The sequence below is a fragment of the Metopolophium dirhodum genome, chromosome 7 (genome assembly GCF_019925205.1).
Source record: "Metopolophium dirhodum isolate CAU chromosome 7, ASM1992520v1, whole genome shotgun sequence".
NCBI lineage: Eukaryota > Metazoa > Arthropoda > Insecta > Hemiptera > Aphididae > Metopolophium > Metopolophium dirhodum.
In genome coordinates, this window is record NC_083566.1 from 686,678 (window position 1) to 692,677 (window position 6,000).

The window sequence follows — 6,000 nt, forward strand, 5'->3', positions numbered from 1 at the left end:
AGTTGGGTACATTTCAGTATTCGTACAGTGATATCATTACGCTTATTTTATTTTTAAAATTACGAATGTTTATATTTGGTTGATAGTGAAAATATTTAAAATAAGTGCATATACAATAATAATACATTAAATTTGATATGTTTGTATTATTTTTGCAATTTTACCAAGATGTTTAGGTAGGATTTTGGAAATGATCCATCAAATTGTATGTATTTTTGTGACTATGTCGTACAGTGTAGAATTTTTTTAGAATACTCGTGTTTTCAATGCGAAGATTGTTGTACATATTTGATAAAATTTTAATGATTTTCAAAACTATTTATAAAAAAATTACAACGTATCAATTTAAAACGATTTACTTATTGTGTTATTATAAAAAGGCTCGCTGATTTAAACTTTAGTCCCCCGCTAAGTTCTCCAAACAGTTTTGCTTAATGGTTTTAAACTTTTTGGTGTCCAAAACATACACAAACATTCAGTAATAATCATATTTAAGTAAAATTTTTAGCTTTATAGAAAATTTAAATGCAATGAATGTAATAAGTAAATGCAAGTTTTTTACCGTTGTATCTTTAAAAAACAATAATTAGGTAATGTAGTTTTCTCTAATAATAAATGTAAGTATAAATTTAATATGTTCCCATATTATATGAATACTTCATAAACAAATAATAATAATAATAATAATAACACATAAGCAAGTTAACAATATGAATAGTTCACTTTTTGATTATTCACTGCAGTTAGCGGACGAGTAAAAACTAGTGGGCGGCCAGATGTGGTTCTTAGTTTAGAGACTCCTTTTGTAATAGTGTATACAATTGGAACGATAAAATTATGTTTTCAATATAGGGTCAATTTTATGTCTTTGTTTTTCTGTTGATCATTAAAAACATTGTAATTATTATCAACGAAAGTGTGCATAAATTATTTACTATGGAATTGTTTTTTTCTTACATTAAAGATTAAAGTATAAATTATATAGGTTTGATTATTTTGGGGTCTTGAAAATATATTAATGTAGCGACTTGGGTTGGAGTCTTAGAGTACCAGTCGTCCCAGTGCCTGCAGTAGATTATGATATATTTTTCTTGCAGTATTAAAATATTATGCGATAGGTCTATTTTTGTAAAATAAAATACTAAAATATCATTACTCGTTATAGTTAATTGTGAGAGGTCTTTTTACAATATTGTAATGTTTTAGATTCTGAGCGAAGCGATGAATGTATTGATTCTACAATGATGTGTGTTTTTTTTTTTATTTTTTTATTTTTTTTTTTATTTATTTTTTTATTTTTTTTTTTATTTTTGTGTCTGTCATCACCTTTTAGGACAGTAAAAGTGCTTGGATTTTCTTCAATAGTAACTTTTCTGATAGGAAAGTGAATCTAGTTGGTACTTTGGGGGGTCAAAAGTAAAAATTTCCCAGTAGTTTTCACAAGCGACGTGAAAAACAAAAGAAAAATTAAGCAAAAACGGGAATTTTTACGCAAAATCTGTTTTCGAGAAAATCGATTTTGGTTTTTGGTGTAACTCTAAAACAAATGACCGTAGGGACATGAAATTTTGACTGAATGTTTATATTAGCATTTTCTATGCACCATAAAATTTACAAAATATTTTGACTCTTTTTGAGCTGTTTACGGCCATTGTCAGTTTTCAATTTTTTTAAGTTTTTTTTTCTATAAATATCAATAAAATTTTATCTGTTGAGTAAAAAAGCTTGAAAATTTAATAGAAGGCTCCCAGGTTATTGTTTCAAAGGCAGATGAAAAAAATTAAAAATCCTTAGTCACAGTTTTTAATTATAAGCATTTAAAGTTCAAATTTTGACAAAATACGGAAAAATCACGAAATATAGCAAATTATTTTGATGAGAATTCATAAAAAATTTTCTTTTTAAATCTAAGATTTGAAAATGTAATATAAGATTACTCATAAGTTTGTCTACCTTTATCAAAAAAAAAATGTCTAGAAGAAACTTAAATTAAATTTTTATGAGCGTCTGAAATTTATATTTTTACAACATTTGATATTTACTCGATTTCTCATGTAACAATTTTCTTATTTTATTGTAATTAAAAAACGAATGACTGTAGATACTTGAAAATTTCACTGAATGTTATATTAGCATTTTCTATACACCATAAAATGTTGAAAATATTTTGACTCTTTTTGAGCTGTTTACGGACATTGTCAGTTTTTAATTTTAGATTCTGAGTGAAACGATGAATGTATTGATTTTACAATGATGTGTGTTTTTTTTTTATTTTTTTTTTTATTTTTTTTTTTATTTATTTTTTTATTTTTTTATTTTTGTGTCTGTGTACACGATAAGTAGTCGAAATAATGCTTCGATTTTCGACTTCAGTATCTTGTTCGATGGGAAAGTGAATATCGTTGGTGCATTGGGGAGGTCAAAATTTTAATTTCCCAGTAGTTTTCAAAAGCGATGTGAAAAACAAAAGAAAAATTAAGGAAAAACGGGAATTTTTACGCAAAATCGATTTTTAACAAAATCGATTTTGGTTATTGGTATAACTCTAAAACAAATGACCGTAGATGCATGAAATTTTCACTGGTTGTTTATATTTGCATTTTCTATACACAATACAATTTTGAAAATAATTTGACTTTTTTTGAACTGTTTACGGACATTGTCAGTTTTCAGTTTTTTTAAATTTTTTTTCTATAAATATCAATAAAATTTTATTTGTTGGGTAAAAAAGCTTGAAAATTTAATAGAAGGCTCCTAGGTTATTGTTTCAAAGGCAGATGAAAAAAATTAAAAATCCTTAGTCACAGTTTTTTTTTATACACGTTTAAAGTTCAAATCTTGAAAAAATACGGAAAAATCACGAAAATTTGCAAATTATTTTGAGTTAGAAATTCATAAAAAATTTTCTTTTTAAATCTAAGATTTTAAAATCTAATACAAGATTCCTCATAAGTTTGTCTAACTTTATCAAAAAAAAAATTTCTACAAGAAAGTCAAATTAAATTTTTATGAGCGTTTTAAATTCATATTTTTACAACATTAGATATTCACTCGATTTCTCATGTACCGATTTCCTTATTTTCTTGTAATTCAAAAACGAATAACTGTAGATACATGAAAATTTCACTGAATGTTTATATTAGCATTTCCTATACACCATACAATTTTGAAAATATTTTGACACTTTTTGAGCTGTTTACGGGCATTTTCAGTTTTCAATTTTTTTAGTTTTTTTTTCTATAAATATCAATAAAGTTTTATCTGTTGGGCCAAAAAGTGTAAAAATTTAATACAAGACTCCTGATATATTTTTACAATAGCAGTTGAAAAATATTGAAAATACATAGGCACAGTTTTTTTTTATAAGCATTTAAAGATCAAATTTGGACAGAATTTATCAAAATCTCGAAAATTATCAACCATTGTAATTAATAAATTATAAAATGTTCAGTTTTTATAGCTAAGGATTGAAAATTTAAAACAAGATTCCATGTAAATAGATAATTCGGTTACCAAAAAATCTAAAAAATACACAAGCACAGTTTATTTGTATAGTCATTTTAAGTTCAAATTTGGACGAAATTACATAAAAACCTAGAATAACTATTTTAGTTATTTTGTTGTGATTGTATAATATTATTCGTGGGCACTTGAAACTTCTAATTTGTAATATTTTTATCGATATATTATGATGATAGTATCACGGTTTGTTGTTGATGTATAACGCGTTATATGTACCTAATGGATATTGTGATATGATTAATTTGGAATTTATTATAGGTCAATTTTTTTTTTAATACCATAGATAAGTGTATAATATGTCTTATACCTAGACTGACATATCGTCTCCACTCAGAATCGTTTTTCTTATACAATGATATATCATTGAATTCAAATTTAATACCATCCATTATACAGTGACCCACTTGTAACCTACAGTACAGCAGAGCGACATCCACTTGCCCACCTTTTTTTAGTTTTTTTTCTATAAATATCAATAAATTTTTATTTGTTGGGTAAAAAAGCATGAAAATTTAATATAATGCTCCTGATATATCGTTCTAATAGCAGTTGAAAACATTAAAAATATATAGGCACAATTTTTTTTTATAAGCATTTAAAGTTCAAATTTTGACAACATTTATCAAATTTATAATTTATTAATTATTTTGGAGTTAAAAATTTATAAATTTTTAACTTTTATGGCTAAGGATTGAAAATGTAAAACAAGGCTCCACGTAAATAGGTTATATATAAATTACTTTATTCACAATAATATCATCAAATATACTTGGTAATACCATAGGCTGACTGACCGTTTTCGCTCAGAATCGTTTTTCTTATACAATGATATTATATCATTGAATTCAAATTTAACACCATCCATTACAGTGACCCACTTGTAACCTACCGTACAGCAGAGTGACATCCACTTATCCACCTTTTTTTTTTTGCATGATGTTTTTATATTTATTAAGTGAATATATATTATAGTGGTGTGGGGGAATCGCCCTCAAGGGTTACTTTTCATGTAATATCATGTAGGGGCTACAGCTCTCCCCCTTACATATTTTAGCTATAGTTGCGCCACCCCTTGTTATTTTTTTTTAATATTCATAAATAAGGTAGTAAAAATAAAACCTGAATAGTATGTCGAACCATATAAACTATACAACAATATAAGTATTAAGTATATAACTAAATATAAACATTAATAATAAACAATCTTTCTTAGATTTTGAGCGGAGCAATGAATGTGTTGATTTTACAATGATGTGTGTTTTTTAAAAAAAATTTTGTGTTTGTTGCCACCGTTTGGGGCAGTAAAACTGCTTTAATTTACTTCAGCAGTATCTTGTTCGATGGGAAAATGAATCTAGTTGGTGCATTCGGGAGGTCAAAATTTAAAATTCCCAATACTTTTCAAAAGTGCCAGAAAAAACCACATAAAAATTAAGGAAAACGGGAATTTTTACACAAAATTGCAAAATTTTTTCTTTTTAAATCTTAGATTTTAAAACGTAATACAAGACTCCTTAAAAACTAATCTACCTTTATCAGAAAAAAATGTGTATAAGAAAATCAAATTAAATTTTTATGAGCGTTTGAAGTTCATATTTTTACAACATTGGATATTCACTTGATTTCTCATGTAGTGATTTTCTTATTTTGTTGTAATTCAAAAACAAATAACCGTCGACCCTTTAAATTTATATCGCATATTTATTTTATCAATTTCTATACTTGATAACATCAAGGCTCTTAATGTATTGTTACAATAGCAGTTTAAAAATATTAAAAATACATGGGCACGATTTTTTTTATAAGCATTTTAAGTTCGATTTTCGACAACATTTATCAAATTTAAAATTTAAAAATTTATAAAATGTTCAAATTTTATAGCTAAAGATTGAAAATTTAAAACAAGGTTCCTGCACGTAAACAGGTTACCTATATATTATAAATTACTTTATTCGCAATAATATCATCAAATATACTTAGTAATATCATAGGCTGACTGACCGTCTTCGCTCAGAATCATTTTTCTTATACAATGATATTATAATATCATTGAATTCAAATTTAACACTATCCATTACAGTGACCCACTTGTAACCTCTGTACAGTAGAGCGATACCCAATTGTCCACCTTTTATTTTCAAACAATATTATTGGAAAGTATAGGTGGTTAAAAAACCCGGTTAAAAGTATTAGGTATAGAGTGTAAAATGCTTATGCCTGTTCCTAGATGTCCAGAACGTAAACCATATTCTGAAACAAGAGAGATTTTATGCATAGGACAGTTATCCATTACATTTTCTTGTGAAAGAGGGTAACCACCGTAGTTTTTGTTGAAGTCGATTGTAAGTCATGTATTATAGGTACGTCGTCATTAAATAAATCATTGTAATATAATATGTGTTAAGATTTGAATTCAGATAATCAATGATAAAACATTGCATACAAAAACGTTTCTAAACGGAGACAGTTCATCATCAG